Source organism: Manacus vitellinus, unplaced genomic scaffold (assembly GCF_001715985.3).
Source record: "Manacus vitellinus isolate BGI_N305 unplaced genomic scaffold, ASM171598v3 scaffold_88_pilon, whole genome shotgun sequence".
NCBI classification, from domain to species: domain Eukaryota; kingdom Metazoa; phylum Chordata; class Aves; order Passeriformes; family Pipridae; genus Manacus; species Manacus vitellinus.
In genome coordinates, this window is record NW_021940861.1 from 1414394 (window position 1) to 1440746 (window position 26353).

Below are 26353 nucleotides of genomic sequence, written 5' to 3' on the forward strand. Positions count from 1 at the left end.
GACTGGTCCTGAGAGGAACCAGAAATTACCAGGCATCATGTTCTTACTGTGGTAGAAAAAATGTATTATTTCTGTTTATGCTGGTTCACCTAGACAATGGTTAGTCACCCTGCAATCAATTATTCTGTCAGTTTATTCAGGGCAAAGCAGTACAGTGGATCTAGGTTCCAATCCTGCTGACATTTCACATGCTGCCAGAATACAGTACTTTTTTCCAGTTCATTTTTTAAAAAATTTAAGAAGAAATAAAATATTACATGGCAATTATGCATTATGGTCATAATGTCAAATGTTAACATTTATGAAAAGCCCAAACTAGAGTTATTTATGCAACCTTCATTTGGCCACCAAATACATAGTTGCAATATCATATTTAATTACAGAGCTGAAGAGTTATTTACACACAAGATCCCAGAGTTTTTTGAGTATAACGAAGGAAACTTTAGCTGAAGTACAAGTCTAAGGCAAAGGAAGTCATAAGGCAGAGAACACAGTGTAAGAGAAAGAATGTCTTAATGACTATCAGATATTGACCTAGAGGATTTTCTTCCAGACTGTACTACTTCCCATTTAATATCAGGCAGCTGACTTAAATCTGTCTCTCCCCGATGATCTGCAAGTACATTCTCAATTTTTTTTTGGTGTCTGCCTGACTTATAGAAATGCCTAAAGCTCAAGACCCTGTTTGATATGTATGGGAATCGTTCTGTGAACACATTGCCATAGACAGTTCTTTACATTCTGAAAAGATCTATTCCTGGGCATGCAAGATCTGACACACAGAACCAGGGAAAACTTTTGACCTTGAGATCTCTGTGCTTCTGTTCTCTACCTATAATACTGAGTTCCCTGACACTGTCTTGTGAAAATTATACCACAATATTTGTGAAGCATTCATAAACCGAAGGCATGAATATTAAATGAAAAGCGAAAGAAATAACTAACTCTCTTTTCATATCATGGATCCAAGAGGTTCCAATAAAAGAAATCACTTGCTGGAGAAACTCTCTGTTATAGATGTTCCACGTCTGTTCATCAACTGAAGTCTGTCCACCTTGTGTACTCAGTGAGACAGAGATTCCCCTGGAGAAAGTAAAAAACAATAAAGTCTTTAATCTCATGATTCCAGTGGATATTCAAAAGGTGACCCAAAGTTCTGACATTCCCTTAGTTTGAGTACTTTATGATTTCACCATCCTACATGATCTTTTAAGCCTTTTAAATCAATTTTACCTGTTTGAGACATTTGAAATAACCGTTTTTGTAAAAAAGAACAATGAACACTTGATGCTGAGTGCCTTGATTAATGATCAACCTATTTTTGCATTCTATTTTCCATTAAAGTCACATCAAAACTTGTGACAAATAAAATTCCCAAAGATGTACTTATCTCAGGGCCCCTTGATCCTTCTCAGTTCCTTTATTTGCAAAGGGATGGGACGGAAATTGCACTGGTTCCATCAGTCTGAGACTGAATTATGAGTGCATGACTAAGGCAATACTATGAGACCTCTCTTCCAAGTTTCACTGACTTTCATACTACACAACAGTCATGGAACACTGCTTTTAAATTGGTGTCTTCTCCCCTAATTTGCTTTTCCCAGAATGTCTTGAGTAAAAGTCATTTCCTTCCCCTTAAGTCACCCTGAGGGAGGACTACATTGGAGATCTGCCTTGTCACCTTTCCTGTTCAATTGTATTAGAGAGTGTTGGGTGAGAGGGAGCAATAGGATCCAGGTATTGTTTCTAGGATGTTATCACAATTTTATCACTCCTCTAACAATCAGTGTAGTAGTGTCTTGCCAAAAGTCTGGGAAAACTGCAGAAGAATGAAATCTTGCTGAAATCCCCCGCAACAGGGATTAAATTGATGGCACGGCTGGGCATTGCAACCGAATTGTAAAACCACTAAATCCTTCATTGTTTCACTATTTCTTACTTACGTTTGCAATTCTGTAGTTATGTTGGATACCAGCTGCTCTCTGATCATGTAGCAGAAGCTACCAAAAATGCTGCACTGCCTATGCCTGAAACATTACCTTTGACTGAAATTTCCTGCTGAGATCCTTGCTTTCATACCTCAGGACTGGATTACTTCAAAGTCAACTATGTGGGGTACAATCCAAAAGCTTACAAAATGCAGCATACCGAAAGAAGAGCTGCTTCTGTTAGCAGCAATATATACCCCCAGTGTTCCTTGCTGTGGAATGATTCCTAACTGGAATATAAGTAATTGATTTTGGCTCTAAGGTATCGGTTGTGAGTCCTGAGTGCCTGTGGCCTGAGTAAACACACTGTGTATTTTTGGGCCAAGTCACCAAAGGTTGTCTCAGTGGAAATACTCTTAGAAAATCCTTTTTGACTTGCAAGACAGGTGGTTACCCACAGAGTATCCTCTGTTTGCATGCCTGAGCTTTGGGAAGACCTGCTTTTCTCTTCCACTGACCCACATTGCACACTAGAAGCAGCGCACACTTCACTGCCACAGGAGTGCAATTTCGAGGGAGATTCGGGACTTCACTTCTAGTTGTAGATGGCAGGGATAACCAGAGACTTCACAGTCTTCCTCTTTTGCTTTTCTGTAAGGTTTACTAAACAAAACTGTTAAAGATACCTGTAAGGCAGAAAACTTCTGGCCTGCACCACTAAATGGACGTTCTCGGGCCACGGAAGGTGCAAAACCAGCTTCAGATTTCAACCTCATGCATTAAAAAAAAAAAAAAAGGTGAAAGAAATTATTCTATAGGAATGATTCTATAAGAAAAGATACATTTTTTTTCTCCTGTCATTCCTTCCTTTGGATCAATAAAACCCTGCACAGTTATGAGAATCTGCCCTTGTCATTTCATCACTTATGAGCCATGTAGTAATTTCAAACTCGTATTTGTAAAACTGTTACATCCTTTCAACATCTGTTTCCAATATATATGAGAACTGGGTTTATCTTTGTTGTCTAGTGCAGTCTGGCAGTTTTATTTAGGATTAAAATCTCCTTTGAATATACTGTTTTGCTCTAAAATTCTGGACCAATACAAAGCAGCTCACCTGGAAATGATGCATCCTAATTTTATAGCTGGGGAAGTTAGACATTTTTTTGATAAAGTTCATTGCACTGATGGACAAAAATATTTAATTATGGTCCTTTCTATCACTTTTTCTTCTGCTGTTTTCCTCTATTATGATTATAGAGTCAGAATCCATTTTATTATGACTGAATAAGCTGTCTTAGTTATATTTCCTACAACACTATGAATCATTTATTTTAACCCTAAGTTTGTCACTTCCTGTAGAATTATTTCAAAATAAGAAGTATTTCATAGGAATTAATGTGGGGTGGATGATTTGAGGGAAGTTGAACAGGTCTGATCATGTGAAATTTTATACTACTGAAAGTTAAGAGGTGACATTTTTCTTCAAATATCGACAGTTTTTGTTCATACCAATACTTACTCTTTCCAAAAATGTTCCAAAATTGCATTAATTTTGGCACTAGTTTCCCCTACCCAAGTAAAGTTTTTATATAATATATTCATCAGGGTATATTCTTCCTCTCCTATCCCATCCTTTCTTTTTTTTTTTTTTTCCCTTACTAGCCACACTGTTACTGTGTGTTTGCCAGATTGGACAGGCTTACCATCTCTATGGGACAAATAAGGAGAAAGGAAAATTGTGTTTGCTTGGACATGACTTGTGCCTGCCAGCACAAATATGGGCCTGAGATTAAGAAGACAATTTATTTCATTTTTAAAAACCAGTCAAGGACTGCCAACATATGAATTGATGAAAGTTGCAGGAGAAACTCCAACAAGTGGATGAGCAGAGACAAAAGGAGAAAGAGTGAATTTGATTTAACACACTCTAACACACTCACATGATTAATTTTGTAACCACCTGGGGTAAGTTCTGACAGCTTTTCCTATTTTTTATTCACTTTTTTTATTCAGGCAAAAGTCCCACTCACTTCTGTCCCACAGTATATTTTCTGACTAATACTTATGTACATTATGTCACCTTGTATGGATCACACAGACATTGATCTTACTCACCTGGCTTGGGGAGACAATGTATTTCATACTCAGAGACACGCAGAGCTGTTACAGCCTAAACATGAGAAAGGATTAGAAGCTTTATTACCCTCATTACTACTTCACTGTGCAACTTTTTACTTCCTTACATAAAAACCTTTCTTTTAAAATGGAGAACTGTTTTCACTATATTATTCTGACAAATAAGTATATAACCATATGATGGCAGCAATATGCTTAAATATGTGGATTCCAACATGTAATAGGTTTTATTTGACTAAAAAAGAAGGATATGAATCAAACCAGCATTCTGAAAAGTAGGACAGAGCAGTGAAATATCACATTCAAACTGAAGCTTTCACAATTTTTGACTACAAATTAAAGATTGGCTACAATTTTAGTTGCTGAGTACAATTCTAATTATTCTGGTCATTCATTCCAAGGTCCTTTCAACCTCTTTAAATACAGAGATAATTTACATTTAACATAAAAAATTGGCTTACATACATGCAGTTCCTAGAGATCTTCAGGGTACTCATGCATATGCAGAAAAAGACTAATAATTTTATTTTTTTAATGTTAGATGCACATTGTTACCAGAGTACATGTACTAGATGACATGGAATTACCTGTACACTTATCACTCCACAGTAACAGACTATAATGTGCAACAGGATTAAACAGATCATCTAGAAAGAAGATGCTGGAAATTTTAATTGAATTTACCTGGTTGGTCTAAATTTCTCCGAAATTTAATTTCTAACAGGAGATGAAAGTGAATGAACACTAAATACAGGCCAGAAGAAAAGAAGATTTTATAAACTTGCCATGTTTGATGAATTGTTTACAATTATTTATCAGAGAATTCTTAAATTCTCATGAAGATGATATGAAAATAGTGGTATGCAAAATCTGTGTGGACATACAATCATGCCTATAAGGCTTGGATAAATAATTACAACATCGACAAAGAACAGCCTCCTTTGTAATTACCTGGGTTTTCTCATCCTGTGAAGCATTTAATTGGTTTCTTCAGTAGATCATGCTATCTAGCCTGTACACAAAAGAGATATTTTAAGACTGAAGGTATAAAATATAATGGAGGTATGCTCTGGCAGGATAAAGGGACACTGGAAATATGTTCTCTTATCCCTAAGATTGTTCCCAAGGACAGTTCCATTGAAAAGTTATTGAGCATACATGTTTATCCAACGAATTTGAACTCCCACGATTTCGGGAGGAGAAATGTTGCAGAGAAAGGAAGCATCATGGCTACAGCCTTGACAATAAGAGAGTCTTTAGATAAATACAGATAACGTCAATCGAGGCAATAACAAAACAAAACTTGAGCTCCCTCTAGACTTTAGTTTGGACTAAAGGTGACTGCAAATCAGAAGCTGAGGGGTCGGTCCTTTCTGGTACCTGCTGTATAACTACAAATAGGCACCTTTGGTGTTTAAACAACTTTAAGGAAAATGGATTATGAAACTTTAAAACTCTTTCATCGTTGTTTATTTGAATTGCTCTCTCAGCCTTTTTTGACTAATACTTTACCAGTTCATGGTATTATCAAACAAGGAAGATTACTTAAAAAACAAACATATTTTCACTGTTTGGATTTCATTATAGAGAAAAGAAGCAGCTTTTAGTCAACAGATTAAACACATTACAATAAATTTTAATAGTTTAAGAATGTTAAAACACAATTTGTCATCAAGGGATCTAAATAATTTGTAGAAAAACTTTGTTTCTAAATGTCATCTATTTGTGGTAGGAGATGCTATATGGAGAAGAGTAAAGGTGTTTCAAAAAACGATAAATATCCATTTGGTACGTATGTGTCTGTGAATTAAGAATACAAACACAATTTATTTTTTTTAATAGATATTTTTTACAGACTGTTTTGAGGATTTGTCTGTATTGTGACTTTCATTGCCAATTCTTCAAATGTAATTCTTCAAGAAATGGAGAGGAGTAAAATTTTGTGATTTACTAGATATAATTGAAACCCCAAAAGATCCTGAAGACCAGGCTGTGCCTTGTTCTTGACAAATACACTTCTATGTATTTATCAGCAACTGAACACTGGCATGGATTGAATGCTAACAATGTCTTGCCATTGATCAACAGGTTCCATCAAATGAAAAATACTTAAGTGATATCATTTTCTGAAAAATAAATGAGTAGTGACTTTCAGAGAATATGAATTATTTTCAGTGAACCTTTCAAAGTTTAAGTATTTGTATAAGTATTACAATTAACGTTTAGTAATAATGTGTTTACATGCAAATAGAAAATCAGTTAAGTCTAGTAAAATTTCTCACTCCATTAACCTCTCCCATATTAATATTCCTTTATGTAAGAAAGGGAGATATGTCATATTTTTCACTTCCCATACTTCTTGGACTACTTACTGATTTGATTCTGCAAGTTGCACCTCAAAAAATCAGAGCACAAACAAACAGTATCTTGAAGCAAATGTGAACTTGTAGATTCATTCCCCAGTTACACCCAAACCTCACCTATCAGCATCCTCCCCATTTTTCCACAAGCCTTGTCCCTCTGTTTGAAAAATACAGGCAGCATTTCTTAACTTAAAGACTGTTCTGAGAATAGATCTTGAGGATGATCAGATCCAATGGTGATGAGCTTTCTAAAAAAGAAAAAAACCCTGTAATCTGCACTTAAGTAGTTTCCTGTTACTATCACAGTCCCATTTTTTTCATATCTCACAGCTACCAGCATGAGTAGTCTCTGATCAATAAGTGTTTTATCAGAGAATACATTGCAACACACAAAGCTGAAAGACTGGAGAATCTGCAGAGGACCCGGGTGGCCAGGCTGTAGTCTCGTTGGCTGACATCAGTCAGTCTTGATCTGCAGCCAATACTCCCAGCTCTCCAAATCTTCACAGAAATGGTAACTGGCCCATGGACATTGGTGGCCTTTGGATCGGGTCTCAAATGTAAGGGAAATGTGTTTAAACAGATGCCATTAGTGTCATGAGCACTGAAAAACAGCTCTATAATAAGGTATAGCAATGTCACTGATGTTACCAAATGCACACTTACACACTTAGCTAAGACTTAATGGGTGCTTCCACTATATTTAAATTTTCCATTTGTGTCTTGACCTTTTCTCCTTAGAATATTACTTCTATTTTTCGGTCATTTGCCATATGAGATAAAATCCACATAGAGTTCATACAGGACTCAAACAGAGTTTCTGCTGCTTCTGTTTTCGTTTTATTTAGGTTTATTTTTCTAAACCACATGTTACCTTATACCTTGCCAATGTAACTCGTTTGGAAATAACGTATTAATTCAAACAATGTTTGTTTGGAGGAGCTCTCTGATAGCTTTCAGCTGGCTAAACACACTTAGATAGCATCCTGTTGGCTTCCAAGACAGAAGTGAAAAGCTGATTTGCTTACCAAGTGACAGCTTTGATGCAATGTCCTTACAGTACACGAGCACTTCCAGTCCTATATTCCTAGTGATAGCTTTCTCTCAGGAGTCCTTCAAGTGCCAAAGTTCAAGCAGTTCATGTTTATATTCAATTAAAACCTCAACTAAAATATTTGCAGGCAAATGCTGCATTCTCAAGCTCCACGGAAGCCCTTCAGACACATCTTCTACACAGATAACAGCGTGGGCTGAGTAGATAATTCTGTGACAAATTACCTCTACTGCTCTTTGTTTTGGTAGAAAGTAGTTGCTAAAATTGTTTTCATGCATCCAAAATGAAATGTAACTTGATAACACATCCATTGAAAATATAAAATGGGTTCAGAAAAGGGAACTGCAATTCAGATTTGTTTTAAACCATTTCACAAACAGCCTGATCATTTTGTCTTCCAGGGGAAACGAAAAGCTAAATGTGCCATGTACAAAACTGAATGAAATTCAATGTGCTTCTAGAATGAACTTGAAATCCTAGTAGTTATATATAATGATTCATAACCATGTTTTGACAATGTTTTTCTCTTTTGCTGCTCCCTGAAAGACTTGTAGAAGCAATCAAGGAAAGCAATTACACACGAATAATGTTAAATGCAATATGAATAACAGTATACTTCTTTTTAGTATAATAGCATTTCCCTTCCCTTTGAAAAAAAAAGGAACTTATTTTACTACTGTTACAGCAGCATATTTTATTATCTACTTTAATTAGGCTCAAACCCCCTGGAGTTTCCTTAGGGAATGGTCTAATAATATCAAATACCTTTATTATGGCACACCCATACCCACATATAAAATGTTTCCTTTTCTGGTCATCTATGGGAATAACGCACCTTAAAAGTAATTTGTAAGGGAAACATACCTAACAGGAAACAAATATTTTGAACTGTAGGTAGATATAATCATTATTACAGCACTATGTTATTTGCTGCTAAACTACTGATAGTTCAGGTTGAGCAGGGGAGCATAATCAGCTCATTGCTAATTAATTGTTACTAATGATATCTGAGTTCCATGCTGGTAAGACAAACCACTTTAGAAAAACAGCAGTTCTGTTATCATTAGCCACCACTTGCTTGTCCTACAAATGCCTTATCCTATTTTTAAGACTTACATGGAAGAAGAGCATCTTTTGAAAGATTGTGGGCAGGATATTTGCTTTTCTGTAACTAGAAAGGACACTTTCAACTACCCAGACCTGTAGTAACCAAAAAAAAAAAAAAGAAGCTAAATTATAGATAAGTAAAATTACAGAACATGAATAATTTGAAGAATCTTCAGTTTCAGTAGAGTAAGATTACTACCCATTTCTGGAACCATATGTAATTTCCCACTAAAAACCCTGCCTTTGACAATTTTCTAGGAGTGTCCATGGTATGACTATCATAACTTGATAATTCCATTCCTTTCAAAGCCCTGATAAGAAGTCGTGACTGCCACTGCCAATCTTTCACAACCAGACACTGTCTACACATGATTCATGAGGGTTTTCCTCTCTTATTTCATATCTGTTTCACAAAAGAATCAAAACTGGCAGTGTTGATGTAGTCTCAACATTTGTTTCAAAAGAATGCGCTTAATAAATGTGCTTTTTTGAAAAAAAAAAAGTAAATTTTGACTTCAGTCAAACCTCAGGATATTTATTGGAGTAAAGCCAAAACCAACCCACCCTAAACAAAACGGAATCCATGAGAATGAATCCCTTCCCAAAACTAAGAACAGGTTTGGTCCTGTGTTCCTCAAGCTGGATAGATTCTATCAGTAGCACATAATTACTCTCATGGCTTCTTACAATACCTGCTAAAACAAAGCAGTAGATCTGAAATGTGTCAGTGGACTTCAGAATGACAGTCACCTCCCAAATAAAGGGTGTTTTCTGTCAGTAACCCCTGTAGTGGAACATAAACTTTCCTGCTTCCTTGGGATACATCTGCACAGTCATATGTGCACAATCTCAAGCTTCAGATTTAGTTTCTGCAACACCTTTATTATCTGCGTGTTAATGCATGTTCAGACTCAACTTTAGCATATACCATGATGCTCACAGGCAGAGAAACTCTGTGCTGGAGAAGGAGCAAGAACAAAGAATTGGGATCTGATTTATGATTCAGCTCTATTGTTAGAGAAGGTAACGGGCATGGCTGAACTAATTTGTCCTGGCGCCGATCCTCCACAACCATATCAGTTTGCCACGTCCTTCCGTCATGACTCAGTGCCAACATAATCCCAGTGTTCTATTAAAAATCTGCTAGGCCTGAAACACATTTTTGCTCCCTGAGGGACTATTTATATGATCACATAGTTATTACATGAAACGGGTTAGTAAATAACAATATACAAGTGAACTGTAAGGGCCTAGGAGGAAAATAAAATTTCTGGAAATATTTAGAGGAACACAAAGTTTTCTTCGAACAAATCTCTAACCAGCAAACAAAGAAAGCCACAGAGGGAATATGATTCTGATCTGGATGCATCAGGAGAATACAACTACAAGATTAAAAAACTAAGAATTTATATTTGTACATATGGAACCTCAACCTCAGCTGGCCCTGCAGGGACACACTTGCCTGTTCCATGGAAAGCAGACTGGATTTAATCTAGATGATGTAATTCTTGAACACCTGGGATTCGCTTGCATGACTGCAAATGAACTAGACAGGTTAGGCCACAGCCTTCATGATGCATTCAAGGCGTGAGTACACAGGGCATTGGCCCCTAACAAGAGGTGGATTTTGGAAATCCCACTGCCACAGTTGTGTATCTTACACATGCTTCAGTTGCAGACCATTACTGAAGGTCTTGCAGATCAACTCTTGCTGACGACACAGGCATAATGTAGATGTTTGCAGTGTTGAGTAGAGATGGAAGATCTGTCACAAAAGGTGTGGTACATATGGTATAACTGGCAAGTCCAAGATCTCACTGTGAAAATTCTCCAGCTGTTTGAGCCCAGGATGAGTCTAAACATAAGCTGTGGGGTCAGTCTGTGCACAACTCCTGAGGCTGTGCCTTTGCAGATCTTTCATATCTCTGCGAAACACAAAAGTAAAGACATGTTAGAATGGTAAAGTACAAGGCAATAGGTATCATACTATAGAAACCAGGCATTTAAGCAGCTATCTGGTAAAAATTCCTATCTTACATACATTTGGTAATTTCCTTGACATGACTGAAAATGAATTCTCTATAAATCTAGTTAGAATACCATTATTAAGTAAAAACCATCACAAAGTAAAGGTGAGTGAATAGAAAATCAGCATAGAATAGGAAGTCACATTTTGCTTTATAAAGAGGTGTGTAAACTATGTAGAAAACAGTTTATAATAATGTTACCAGAATTTTAAAATGTAGAGGAACGCTTAATAGTGTGAATTAGGTTTATCCACACCATGTCTATGGAATGTGAAAAGTTAGGTGGTGTCAAGTCTTACAGCCTGTGGGGTCAATCTTGCCCCTAGACACACATGGATGTGTCATTTATCTGCTCCAATTCCAGCCAACACTTGCTGATTTTAAAAAGTATGTGTGCAAAAACTGTGGGCAAGACTGAACAGTGACTTTTCAAATTGAAGTTTCTTCATACAAATGCAAACACCTTTTGCAATCTGATTCTAATTAACAATAGAGTCATTCATTCATTCTCTAACAAATGAGCAGAAATCCCCTTCCTTTAGCAATACAAAGACATTTGATAGTAACTAAGTATTTGAGGTGATTATGTGTTATAGGATCTGATTATGTTGTATTTAAAACCCAAGTCCTGTTTCCATCTCAGCACAGGCCACAAAACCACTGTTCTGTATTACTTGCTTAGGGGTATTGGAAGAAGAAATCTTCCATACACAGCTGCAAAGAGAGCAGTGGAGTCATTCTGTCACAACGAAGAAAACTTCAGGGTTGTCCTATTATTTAGCTCGTAATCTACATAACATAAAAGTACCTGCTGTGTGTCAGCAGTAGCAGCTAGCACAGTCTTTTTTTATGGTTTGAGATCACTATAATATGAAACTTCCCAGTGATTTCATAAATCCCAATTAATAAAATCAGATTTGTGCCCCTCAAGCTACTTGCAACACTCTTGCTAATGTGCAGTTGGCCTCTTTCCCCACAAGAGCCTCCTCTTGGCTTATGTTCAATTTGTTGTCCACCAGAACTCCCACATCTTTTCCAGCACAACTGCTTCTCCGAGACTCTTGTTTAAGAGTACAGGCAAGAGGTGCAAAACCATGACAGAACAAGTCTGATGAGGAGGGGCTGAGGGAGCTGGGGTTCTTTAGCCTGATGAAAAGGAGGCACAAGGGAGACCTTACTGCTCTCTACAACAACCTGAAGGGGGTTGTAGGAAGGTGAGGGTTGGCCTCTTCTCTCAAGTAACAGGTTGCACCAGGAGAGGTTTAGATTGGATATTAGGAAAAATTTCTTCACAGAAATGGTTATGAAGCATTGGAACATGCTGCCCAGGGAAGTGGTTGAGTCACCATCCCTGGAAGTGTTCAAAAAACCTGTAGATGTGCCACTTGGGGACACGGGTAAGTGGTGGCTTGGCACTGTGAGGTTAATGGTTGGACTTGGTGACCTTAGAGGCCTTTTCCAACCTAAATAATTCTATGCTTCTATGATTCTATGACTAGATCTATCTGGTCTTATACACCAAACAAATATTAACAACTGGGGATATTAGGTGCACTACCTGGCATCTTCCAGTCTAGTTTTGTTCCAAAGGAATTCAGCTCTAGTGTTCCACGACTATTCAACAAAGGTACCTGAAGTGCTGTAAGTGGGGACAGTTGAGAGATTCCCTTCAAAAGCACACTCCTGATCTAAACTGATGTGTTAATATGGACATACCTACAGGATACTTCTCAGTTATTTGTGTTTTTTTCCAAAATTAGTATCTTACAAAGATACTCGTAGTACATAAATTAATTTTTCAAAATTAGTAACATTTAGTACAATGTCAGTTCCCTGTTCTACCAAATAGAAGTCCTATTTCTAAACAAATATGCAAACTGGTAAAGAAAGTCAATACGTGCCTGATTTCTCTATGTTTAAGAAAGGTATGTGTTTTATCTAAATTATTTAAATGTAAATCAAATTTCTCTCCCTTATACATAGCAACTCACAATAAATCAGAAAACCTTCAGGTTTGGAATTAATGCTTTTGCTTTCTTCACTCATGCAAATAATATACTGGTATGATATTCCATTATAATATGTTAATAAATAATGGTATTTTTAATGTACATAGTACACTAAAATGTGGATAAATGGATTAAGGTCAAAATTCTCCTGAGTAATTTTGCAAGTATTCATCTGATTTTTTCAACATGTGGACACATTTCTTAATACGTATTTTCAAAAAGACATATGTTTCCACTACTTTAAAAGTTTAATAATATTTTGTGCAACTGAGAAATGCAAACTTTGGATATATGCATAAGTTGTTTCACAAGCATCTTGTAAGTGAAGTTTCAGAGTCTGTAACATTTCAAGCCATATCAGGTGTTCAGTACTTTCTCACAAGTTCCTTGATTGCCCAAAGTAATTCTATGCAACTAATACTGCCCATGGTTGAGGGGTTAGAAATAGACAATCTTTAAGGTCCCTTCCAACCTAAACCATTCTATGATTCTATGATTTTAATGGGTATGATAATGCAGTATATGGGGATCTAACTTTCTGGTGCTGTGAATGCATTTGCAATGTGAATATTCCTTTGCTCATTAATAAAATGAAAATGTTGGTTAACGAAACCCACCAATAGTAGTGGCCATTAAATTTTGCCTGATGAAACATCTCCCCAGAAGGCAAACGGTCCCGTTTTTTAACTGCTTGTTTTGGTAAAAATAATTGCCAAGTATTTAAATTACCACTGGCAGGTTATGAGTAGAGATTAATTTCTAATTGGCAGTTTTGAGGATAAGATGCAAGCAAGCCTTAGTATATAGCATAGGAAACATTTTATCTTGTCTTTTCAATAGTTGCTTAGTGGTCAACAGGGAGGGGGGGATTCTGCCCCTCTGCCCCACTCTGGGGAGACCCCCCTGCAGTGCTGCCTCCAGCTCTGGGGGCCCAGCACAGCAAGGACATGGAGCTGCTGGAGTGAGTCCAGAGGAGGGACACCAAGATGATCAGAGGGACGGAGCAGCTCTGCTGTGAGGAAAGGCTGGGAGAGTTGGGATTTTTGGGACTGGGGAAGAGAAGGCTCCGTGGAGACTTTATTGCTGCCTATCAGTACTTGAAGGGGGCTATCAGGAATGATGGGGCTGAAATATTTATCATGTAGTATAGTGATAGGACATGAGGAATGGTTTCAAACTAAAAAAGGGTAGATTTAGATTAGATATCAAGAAGAAATTCTTCCCTCTGGGGGTGGCGAGGCCCTGGCACAGGTTGCCCAGAGAAGCTGTGGCTGGCCCCTCCCTGGAAGTGTCCAAGGCCAGGTTGGATGGGGCTCTGAGCAACCTGGGATAGTGAAAGGGGTCCCTGCCCATGGCAGGGGAATTGGAATGAGATGATATTTAAGGTGCCTTCCAATCCAGACAATTCTGTGATTCCATTAATGTATTTAACAGCCAGTTTAACAGCCAGTTTTTTCCACTGAAAGCAGTAAGAGTTGGTAGCACTTATAACCTGCTCAGCAACTTCCCAGGTTTGCCCAATGAACTTTTTTTCAAAAAGAAAAAATTGGAGGTGTCTTCTTGTACTAATTTCCCCAATGTGATAATGTAATTTATGGATACCAAAAGTCTCCAATGCTACTTGTATTTCTTTGCTCATCAGGCAGTTTCTTTGTTACCCTTCCACATTAGCAAACATTTGATACTTTACCTCTTTTCAATAAAAATATCTAGTCAAACTATCTTTTTATGTTTTTAATTGAATTTTTGCATAGCAGCTGGATTACTTCAGAGTGCTGCTAATGGAAAAACAAGCTCCAGTAGATGAATGAATAATCAGGATTTGGACAGTAATCACCTATTTGCCTGATAATTACTACTACAATGCTACATGTTCCGGAAAAAAAAGGGATCACATGTTGCACAGAGAAAAAAAATTATGCAAAACATTTGCTATGTGCCTGGCATGATTCTTCTGTATCAGACAGTAACATTAAAGATAATTATTATTTCAGATATTCATTCCACAATTTTTTTCCTTCCCTAATGAAACAAAGCTACATTGGTTACATAAGTTCTTGGCTAAACCACTTCAGTTAGCAGCATTAAAGCTAATTAATTAATTTATCCAGGATTAAAAGAGAAATGTATTTGTCCATTGCTACATTTCTACTACCTGCATTTATAAATAAGTTATTCCGAACTCTAATGTGAACAAATGCCTACTGAAGGTGTTTTGCATGTGGTCAACCAGCAGAGATGATTGATGGCTTCTAATTCCAGAGACAGATCAGTCTCCCTAAACTTTAATGTGAAGAGACGGAAAAAATAAGTCTTCATTCAGGCAACAGGAATGGAACAGAAATATGTATGTTCCTTTAAGTATCGTAATTTCAAACTCCATCTTTGGCTATATCTAGACATGGATACAACATTCCTTCAGGGCTCTCATTTGGTGCAACTGCCTGACAGTGCTGGATTACTGCTGAAGAACGGAATGGTCAGTCCCTCTGACTGCTGGTGGAAGGAATGTCATTCCCTGTGTAAGAGCTGTCCAACAACAACGGGTGACCCGCTGACAAAGTCCAGGTCTCAGGAAAGGATCCACACTTTCTACAAAGAGAACTAATAGAGGAATTTTTGTTCCAGGACCTTTCTGGCTGTTTGCCTGCATCTGTCTCAAACATAACAGATTCATAAGTGATTATAAATAACTCCAGGATTGTGAAGAGGCTGCCTTGAAGATTTTAACACGACATAGTTAGGAACTTTCTTGGAGTGATTTTTGGAGTTCATCTGCCATACAATTAGGTCTTACTGCAAGCTATTTTTAAGAGTGGATATTAAGATACAAGGAATGATATACTAATATACTGAACAATCTGAAGCAGTACCTGGTTCCAGCAAATTTGGTCAGAGAGGATTCCAGGACTGACTAATGTGGCACTGCATCTGGTTCAACTACAGAACTAGAGTCATGCTTTGCATGGTAGGACATGTAATTCCAAGCAGCTGTTCCAAAACACGAGTATTTGTCCTTCTTTGGGGTGCAGATTATGACCTTGTTTACAAAATCCTGTCTTTTGAGCCTTCCAGATCACCCCTTGACTCAGTAGTAGGAGCAGTTGCTCACTCGGGTTCTCTGGCAAATTCTGCACCAAGCTTTTAGTTGTTTGATCATCTACCTGGAGATTCTGAGACTCAGCTCCGGATTTCCATGGCTTAGAGAGAGCTGTGGCAGTTCCTGCTGAAGGAAGTTCAGGACTGACTGCATGACTTCCTAGATTACCTAATGCCTGTATCAAGGTATTACTCTTAACATCAGACTTATTATACCTTTTCTCAAAAACTTTATCAAAATATTAATAAACAACCACAGTTCTTATGATAAAGCTCTATCTTTTGAATATTGGTACTCTGAGTAGAGGTGCTAAATGTAAGTGAAGTAGCATGATTTGGATGCTCTCTCATTCCTTGAAGTAGTCTCCACAAAACCAAGCTGATATGATAAATCCAGTAGAGCCACAAAACCTGTCTTTTTATGTATGTATTAAAATTTAAAATAAACACAAAAATACAAAACCACAGCAAAATATTAGGAAGAGGACCAAAAGCTTTAAGAAAATTTTTGGCCCATTGAATTTATCTCCTACTGGGTATTAACTCATAACATAGGCTTAACTTCATGTATTTCAGCAACACTGCGGAGAGGGTACTGATTATGTTACAAATAAAATTATGTTTCAGAGTGATCCATACAAGTCTTGAATCCTGAAATTCTAAGAAAGTGTGAAAACAGAATTATTTTCAAATGGCAATACTTTTGTCCTCAGAAACTATTTGTCTTGGGTAAAGTTCAGAGTTCTTACGCTTGGTGTTGAGAGAATTTATGGACCTTGTTTGTCCACTCTTTCAAATTCCCACAAAATGTGTGTACAGTAGCTACCAGATGAAGAATGTAGATCCAGTTCTTGTTGACGAGGTTTGACTGATTTTAAGTGCTGCAAGTATGCTCATAATGGCTTTAAAAAGGACCACTTGGATATTTCCCTCACAGTTTAACCATAGTTCCAGCACTTGCACAGCTTTCTGTGATTAACTAGGTGATTTCTTTGTGCACTATTGTTTACTCTAGAATTTCTATGAACTCAAATATTTATTTATTTTAACTTCAAATAAGGGAAAGTAAAATACCATAGGAAAATACTACTTGAAGTAAGAGCACTGTTCGTAAATTGCTCTTGCAGATGTATGCAGAAACTGATTCAAAAAAAGTTGCCCTGTGAATCAAAAATCTGTCTTAAACCTTTTTACATGATTTCACAAAGAAGCCTCCAGCGTAGCACTGCTGCTTATACAAATGCACTTAACATGCAAATCAATTAAACCTGGAAAAAGGTAGCTGAAAAATAGATCACTGATTGCAAATTTAAAAGTACTTCCATATGATTTAAAAAACCAGCAGGATTAAATACTTAAAACAAAAACACCCAACCCAGAGAAACATCAAGTCACTCAGTACAGTGTCTGTGTAGATGCACAAAAGCTGTGACAGCTAGAGAAAGTTAGTAAAGTGGATACTACTAATACACTGCACAGACAAGACTGCATGACTTGAGGTGGCAGATACAGTGCAACACATTATCAGAATGTCTACTTGATGAACCTGGATAAAACTCATCATTTCTGCCAATAAATGGATTCTATAAACATGAAAAAAAACCACTTTAGAACGTGGCCTCTGGGTTCTGCTATTGTCATCTAAAAGGAGAAATATATTATAATGGTTAGGGGAATAAAGGTACTCTACAGCAGGTTTTTGTTTAAGAGCAAGAGTTTTAAATGTCTACTTTTTCGTAAATTTTCTTGAAAGGAAATCACAATGATTTCTATACCATGATTTTTCCTATAAAACCCGAAAAGGCAAACGAGTGTAGTATGCTTTGATTATGGGTTTTTTAGTGGGTGGAAAAAGGTGGCAGAATTTTTCTAAGCAGGTAGATTGTAGTCTACCAACAAATATGCTTTATTGCCAATTGTGGTAATACAAGTGAGGACTGAAGTAGGTGGCAATGCCAGTAGTGACCTTAATATGGCAGAAATCAGAGAATTAAGGTAACGAAACAGACTCAATTATTCTACACATGATGGTTACTTTCAGTATTGACACAGTTTTTTTTTTCTCCTGTCCATTCTTTTGAATCTTGCTCCTAATAACAACCACAAGAATGAGAGTAGATTGGTCCTCATTATGGAAATGGTAGTGTGGTACAAGCTGAACTTGGTCCATTCTTTCCTTTGGATTACCAAACAATGGGTCATAACGACTTTAGATGCTATAAGCCTTGACTGTATTTGAAAAAAACAGTGGTAATCTTTCACATTAAGAATCTTACTGTCCTATGTCCCATTATTTCAATCTGCTTCAGCATAAGAAAAGTGAATGCTTCATTTTGCTGTGTTATATTACCAATTTCCCTCAGTAAGGAAGTCAGCTCTTTAGATTAATTATGGCATTTAATAATGGTAAAACAATCCACGTATCTACTTTATAAATCATGCTTGTTCAGCAGTGTTTCTTATTTCTCCACTAAGATTTTAAAAAAGCCCCCAGTCCAATAGCATTACAACAATTGTTTCCTCTGGAAGACCCACAAATATGACTGGCTTCATACCACACAAACTGCTTGACTGAAGAGAGGTATCACCCACCTATTTATCACCACCCAATGCTGCCATGTAAGGCTGAAAGAATTGCAAAAAAAGTTCCAGAACTGACAGGAATCTCTATAAACTTTGTTCTCTAGGAGACATAACAATAACATTCAGCCCAAATTAAGAAGTTTTTTGGTCTTAGATTGGTTCAAACCATTCTGTGTGCAATTATACTGGGCCTTCTGTTTTTCAGTAATCAAAGTATTATGAAAGGTGTTTTTCATAGTTCATAAAGCTCTAGAGAGGAACATAGCTTGAAGCTGAGTACAGCTACCAAACATAAACAATCAATCTTTTGCTAATTGTAACATTCAAGCTTAAGTCAAAATACAAACCTCCCATACAGCTGCTTCTTCCTAATGCCTTTTAAAAGCTGTAATCAGTTTGCAATGTGTTTCCTCCTCTTACTTTTTCTTTGCCTGCTGAATTTACACTTACTAAATTGTCAAACTCAGGCTTCAAGGAATGAGTCTGAGAGTGAGAGAGACAAATTTTTCTGGTTTTGTTTGTTTCTTCACCTTTTAGTTTTTCAATATGGTGGCTGTCAAGAATCAGTTCTGCTTTGGAAAAATATCACTAATTTATAGAGATGGTCAGTTCAAATTGGGGCATTCAATGACCTGCAATGTTACCAGGAAAGGTTGTAGTTAGTAAGAAAATTTAAGTCTATTTACTTGGGGTGGGCCACAGTAGGAAATACTCCCAAAATATAAGGAGCATTATCCAGGTAGATTTTCAAAGTGAACTGATGTGGGCCTTGAGACAGGTCAGCTGAAGAAAAGTCAAAGTAGATTCACCAGTAGCAGTTTATTTCAAGGGCTACAGTGTGGCAACTCTGCAGGGAAGATGATTACCAAAACAAAACCACATCAGACCCCAAGGAAACCAAAAATACAGATATTTAGAAAATTATAGCCTTAAAAAAACCAATCAAGCAAAAAAAAAAAAACAACCAGAGATAGAGGTCTGTGTTACGAAAATCTAAATTGTGCAGAAGAGATGTTGGAACTGATTTTTGGACAAGCTAAACATCATTGTACATGAAAATCCTTAATACCTGGATTCTTTTTGGAACTATTTTAGTATAGCACGGACACTTTGCTCTCATGCTGCTGATACATGAATTAAGGATAGAGTAACTCTATGTCATCTTTCATTGATACCTATCACCCGTCACTAAAACAGCATTGAAAAGTGCTGAGATACAAAATTAATGCAATCGTTTTCATGGAAAATCGAAACAGAATTGTTTTTATTTTTTTATTACCTACCAAATTCTGACACAGAAAAAGTAAGAGAAGTCTGATAATTGCCACTATAAAACATTAAACTCAGAAATAATAATAATAATAAATGCATCTACTTTTACTTCAAAATGGAGAAAATGGGCTATTTAGATGAGTCTGCATCTTGAGGGGACATTTTCCTTTATATATGAAGAAAAGTGTAAAGTTAGGTGTATTATATACTAATTCTCACAACCCAAAAGACACAGCTGTGCTTTAAAGACACAGTAGTGAAATTGTAATTACCTAATTTAGCTTGGTAAGAGCTACTTTTTCTTGGCTTTTTGCCCAGAAAACATTTATTCCTTCTGCAAAAACAGTGTAGCAAACTCTAAAATAAAAAAGGAACACATTACAGAGTTAAAAAATACATTGATTATAAATGTAACATACTTTAGGATTACTGCCTTCAGGAAGAGAAATTTGCATTAATCTGTACAAAGTGAATAATATCTTGATAGTCAAAAAAAGTGAAATCCTCGGTTTAGTGACAAAATGAGAGCAGGTCCTCTGGCCTCACAGTGTGTTTGAAAACCATCCCAGAAAGAATCTTCCGAAGTTCTGAGAATCTGAATGATCACGTTCAGTATTACAGAAACCAACCAGATAACTACTGACTAAAACTTTAAAGAACTTCTTGAATTATTAATAGTAATATTATCAATATAAAATAATGAAAAGTTTTTCTTAGTGAGATTTTTTTCCCCTTTTACAACCAAGAAGAAATTCTACCATCTGGCTGACCTATATAACGGTCTTTAGCTGGGATAATACTTCAGTATATTAACTAATGCAAAAGACAAGCCTTTAATTGTGTTTGGTTGCTGAGGATGAATATTTCAGAAACTTCCCTCAAACTGTCAAATTTTGTAATGTCTAGGCATAAGTTTCGGTTCTTTTATTTATTTATTTATTTATTTATTTATTTATTTATTTATTTATTTATTTTGCATAGCATAGCTTGGAAAAAGATATAAAGATGTATGTTATTTATGAAAAAAATCACGTTCTATAGCCATTTTGGGAACTTTACAGTCAGGTGTAATGGGACATAGAGCCATAAAAATATCTTTTTATTTCTTACTAATATTTTGGTGAGGCACTGGCACAGGTTGCCCAGAGAAGCTGTGGATTTCCCATCCCTGGAAGTGTTTGAGACTAGATTGGATGGGACCCTGAGTAACTTGGTCAAGTGAAAGGTGTCCCTGTCTATGGTAGGGGGTTGGAACTGGATGATCTTTGAAGTCCCTTCCAACCCAAACCATTCTGTGATTCTGTCATTCTGTGATCTTAAGTTTCTTCACGAAGTATGGAATATGAAAATTGCTACAGGATACTGTTCCAGCACCATAATTCTAAACTTTTTTCATTCTATGCCTTTTAATGTTCTGCTCATTAAGTAAGTATTCTGTTAGGTATGACAGCGTTCTGTTCACAAGACAGATTCAGTAGTAAAATGAACCAGTTGTTTCCCCGGTTCATCCCAGTGTGGTGTGTCATTCATGACTTGGCTGCTTCCCCTTACTTTGGCCACTTTATGCCATGACCTCTCAGCACTTTGCAGCAACTGCTCAGAGGACACAAAGGCTTACCTCCAACTGCCCAGCCCCGGGGCTGGTGTGATCTTCACTGCCCAGCCTGCTCCTGATTTGTTTCAATATTTCTCAGTACAAGAAAGACATGGAGCTACTGGAGAGGGTCAACAAAGGGTCACAAAGATGATAAGGGGTCTGCAGCACTACTCTGATGAGGAGAGACTGTGAGAGCTGGGCCTGGTTAGTCTAAAGACTGAGAGAGGATCTCACTAATGCATATAAATATCTCAAAGGCAGGTGCCAAGAGGATGGTGCCAGACTCCCTTCAGTTGTGCCCAGCGGCAGGACAAGGAGCAATAGCCATAAACTAAAGCACAGGACATTTAATCTCAACACGAGGAAGAACTTCTTTACATTGAGGGTGGCACAGCGCTGGCCAGCTTCCCAGGGAGGGCACGGATTCTGGAGACATTCAAAACCCACCTGGACGCGTTCCTGTGTCACCTGCTCCAGGTGACCCTGCCTTGGCAGGGGGTTTTGGAGGTCCCTTCCAACCCTATGGATTCTGTGATTGTTTCCTAGGATGACACGCACGGCAGGCAGCCGGTGCTGCCCGCACTGGCCGCTGCGTGCCAGGCACCGAGCCTAAGGCCAGGCTGGGTGAGCAACCACTGCCCGAGAACCAAAGGGGCAAAGGCTCCATCCAGGGCCGGGGCTGCTCCGACACCGGCGCCAGGCGGTGATTCCAGCGGCGTCGGGATTCCAGCTGCCCCGGGAAGGCACGATGAGGAGCGGGGGGGCCCCGACCCGGCCGGGGACGAACAGCCCCTCCCGCGACCCTGCGCCGGGGTGCGGAGGTTGCTGCCGATTTTAGGAGCTCTCAAAACACGGAAACAGAGTCTAGTTTGGAAAAGAGACATTATTTATTCTGCCCAAAGTGCAAGGTGAAGGTTTCCCCAGCTCAAGCACGCCACGGGGTAAAAAGTTGCACCACTTATACAGTGAAATTCACATAATCCCGCCTATCTAATACATATTCCCCGCCTACCTAATGCATATTTATTTGGGTGATGTAATCTTACGCAATGCCCGAAACACAAGGTTCTTTCCTTCATTAAGCAACTCCTATTGTAGAAGTTATCTGACGACATCGGTTACGTTTACAGAAGGTGAGAAAATCCCTCCCGGGGACAGCCAATTCAGCTCGAAGGCACCAAGGTGACCCCGGCTCGGGAGGCGGGCGGGGAGCGCCGGGAATGCACATCCGGGTGAGGAGCGCCGGGACCGCCGGCAGGGCGGCGGAATCGCCCCCGCCGCCTCCGCAGGGCCGCCGGAGCGGGGCAGGGCTGCTCCCGGCGGGACCCCCCCCTGCCCGCCCCGGCGATGCGGGAACGGAGCTGGGGGCGTGCAGCGGGCGGTACAGCCCGGCCGGAGAGGGGGTGCGGGGGGTGGTCCCGGCCAGGTCCGACTTCACTTGCCTTCCCCTGCCATCCCCTGCCATCACCTACCTCGCCCTCCTTCACCTGCCTTCCTCTGCCTTCCCCTGCCATCACCTACCTCACCCTCCTTCACCTGCCTTCCTCTGCCTTCACCTGCCATCACCTGCTTCCCCCTCCTTCACCTGCCTCCCCCTGCCGTCTGCCTTCACCTGCTTTCCCCCTGCATCCTCCTCCACCTGCCTTCTCCTGCCTTCACTTGCCTGACTCCCCCTCCAAGCCCCTCCCTGTGCCACAGCACAGATACCCATGTGCGGTGGTGGCTGTTCTTAGTGATGTGGCGTAAGGGTCACTGCCAAAGGGGATTTTAGAAGTAGTTTAGAGGAGTAGCAGGGGCCTGCCTGCTTTCCCTGCACCAGAAAACTGGTATCCCTGTCAACAGGAGGTGAACCCTGTGATTAGTTCTCTAGCCCAGAGGTTGGGAAGTCCTGGCTGTGAGTTCTCTGTTTCTTCGCTTTCCAAGACTGAAGTGTACATGGCCAAGTTTTCAAACATTGTCCAGAATCATTAATTGTGGTGAACTATCTTGTCTGATTTTTCAGAGGTGCCTAATATCTGTTACTATAGATGAAGTTAGGTGTTGAAGTATTCCTGAAGATCTCTCTGAATCTTCAGGCACCTAAAACACTTTCTACAAATCTGGTCTTTAAACAGATTAATTTTTGAGGCTTCTGATATGTATAGTAGGGTGGACTGTGTCTTCCTGATACCTCAGCACCTGAGGAGAGGCTTCAGTGGGATACTCTTGAACTCTTACTGCAGCTTTGGTTCTTCTCAGGACGCTACAGTTTATAAGCAATTTTCCTTTCCTGTCTTAGCAATTCCTTTTTGCCTATGAACTGCACATTGTGAGTGCATCTTTTGGCCCCTCACTGCAGTATTTTAATGGAGCTTTGGGTAGTTTTTGTCACAGTGCTTGAACACCTCTCTCAATAGACTTGCTTAATTATTTTTGCTCTCGTTGCTTTCTGGTCATTTTGCTTTTTGGCTGTTTTTCTTTCTGCTCTTCCATGTACATTTTTTAAACCTGTGACTTTGTTCTGAGTACCTCCACATCCATGGATTGAATGTCTAAAGTAAATGTTGGTGCTGTTGTTGTAAATACTTCACTGTCAGTTCCTCAGTCCCTAATGGTCTGCTGACCATTCTCAAACACAGTTTGCAGGACAGACAATGTCTGTTAAGTGCAGTGGTGATCTTCCTGCTGGTAGGACTTGAAATAACAAAATCACAGTACTGTTCAAACAGGTGATGCCTGAATGCTCAATGGAGAGTAGATAATCCCAGAGCCTTTTTCAGAACCTCTTAAAGAGATTCTTGAGAGTCTGGTGCTATTTTGAAAGGGAGACAATTAAATACAGGAGACTAGGAGATTAATCTATGTGCTCTGTGCCTCAACACCTTGTGCAGAACTGCACCAATAATGCCTTCTGCTGTTAGCCTGGGACATTACCTTAAAGCTGAGAGGGTGTCTTACTGTAGCTGAGTTGAGGAAGTAGGTGAATTGTGTACACACCATGTTGAGACAACGAGCATCAAAATAGGATCTGTCACCTTTGGATGTGTTTTTATCCAAATCGTTAACTGATCATTGCTATAGTTTAATTTAAGGCTTCTTTCAAGTTTCATTCCACCTAGAATTATTGAAAACTGAGCATACCTGGGGACACATTTGCTTCTGTCATGGTCATACATAAACTTCCTCAAGGCCCTTGATTTGAAGCTGTGTGAGGAGCAGCTGAGGGCACTTGGTCTGTTCAGCTGGAGAAGAGGAGACTGAGGGGAGACCTCACTGCAGTTACAACTTCCTCCTGAGGGGAAGTGGAGGGGCAGGCACTGGTCTGCTCTGTGGGGACCAGTGACAGAGCATGAGGGAATGGCCTGAAGTTGGGTCAGGGGAGGTTTAAGTTGGATATTAGAAAAAGGTTCTTCCCCCAGAGGGTGGTTGGGCACTGAACAGGCTCCCCAGGGCAGTGGGCACAGCCCCAAGGCTGACAGAACTCAAGGAGTGTTTGAACAATACTCTCAGGCACATGGTGGGATTGTTGGGGATGGTCCTGTGGAGAGTCAGGCGCTGGACTTGATGATCCTTGTGGGTCTTTTCCAACTCAGGATATTCTCTGATTTTGTGATTTGGAGACATTGAGCAGTCCATGCCCCACTAGAACTCTCAGTGCAGTTCAAGTTCTTTATATTAATTACAGGCTCCTTCACTGTTTTCTGCATGTCTTTGACACCAGGGACTGTCAGGCCAACTTCATGTTTCTTTCCAAGTGACACAACTACTGCCAGAGTTTGGTGAAGAATCTTGCTGCCTAGACACTGTTGGCTGTTTCTGTGGTGTCAGGCTGATGATAGCTACATTGATTTGGAAGTGCCAAAACAGAGTTATGCTGGAAAGCATACTTCTGGTCCAGAGGAATTGCAATCTTAAGGGCAATAACTGGCATTCTCCAAATGTTTACAGAACTGCTGAGACATCTAAGTTTGGTGTCTATCTGAGCAGTTGGCTGGGTTCCTCCTGGCTTACTGAAAACCCAACTTCCAGGAAAACTTGCAACACCAAATGGAAAAAAGTTTGTGGTATGATGGAAACAACCTTTTTGTGAATCTTTAAATGTAAAGTTCACACCACCTTCTTGTTCATGTTCATTTGAGTCCATCCAGGTACACGAGGTTTGTGTCTGATATGCTTGGGTGTGTTTTGTAATCTGCTGTTGTCCAGTTGTGCAATGTTTGATGCTTGAATGCCCTTTACAAGAAAGTTCTTTCTGCTTATGTAAAACTGATTTGATCATAATAATGAAGGGGAAAAAAAATCTTCTTAAACCAATCTTGATATGTTTTCAGCTATGTTTTTTCTTCTGTGTTGGGCTTTTCCCCCAGCACACTTGAGGTTTTGGGCTGCAGACTAAATTTTAAGTCATGCAGACTTAAAACATTAGACACTTAAGACATTTAAGTGCAGTGTAAGTGGCAGATTATCTAAGTGTTGCAGGGTAACTTTCAGACGTATTTTATCACATTACCCTTCTTTACTTTGTTACTTTGATATTTATAATTGCAAAAATGCACCAGAAATTCAAAGTGCAGGGGTTGTTTTTCTGTTTTGTCTCTCTTGTACTTCTAAGGACTTAAGATTTATGTGGAAGTAATCTTTGCTTGTGTTAGTAAAAATAAATACCTTAAATTTGAGGGATGGATTTAGCTTTTCTGATAAGTCCTATTGCAACCCCAGTCTTCCCTTATCTCTTTGCATCCCTTAAGCAAAGATACCTGCTCTCCAGACCTGAGTCTCCAAAAGTGGTGCTACTTTTACAGATGAGAATTAAATGAATTCTGGGAGTTCTGTCCAATCTTTCCATGAAACCATTAAACCATTAAAAATGTAAATTCCATCATAGGGTATGCTAGAAGAAGCAGAATTACCCATAAATTTATTTCTAAGCAATCACAGAGGACCTTTCGAATTAAGAAAAAAGTGAATTGATTTTTTTTACTTTACATGTACAAGTGGTGATGGATATTTCTAAAGATATTTTTTGGGATGTCATTTTCATTGAACTCTTCTGCAGTTTTCCAGCAGCTGGATGTGGCATCTGTGTCTACCTTAAGTTTGTTTGCATACATGACACTAATATTTCCTGTGATCACATTGTTACAGACACTGTCTAGTAAACTTTCCAGTCCTTTGAATCAGAGCTAGATAAATGGG

At 38.8% G+C, this 26353-nt stretch overlaps 1 protein-coding gene across 1 annotated transcript in view; it reads left to right on the forward strand.

Moving 5' to 3' along the window:
* The first annotated feature begins 22218 nt into the window (after positions 1 to 22218).
* Positions 22219 to 26353, forward strand: part of CCDC91 (coiled-coil domain containing 91) — a 99792-nt gene continuing 95657 nt past the window's right edge. The window contains exon 1 of the mRNA XM_029965020.1: positions 22219 to 22311. The gene's annotated coding sequence lies outside the window, so the exon portion shown is untranslated. The remainder of the gene's footprint in view (positions 22312 to 26353) is intronic.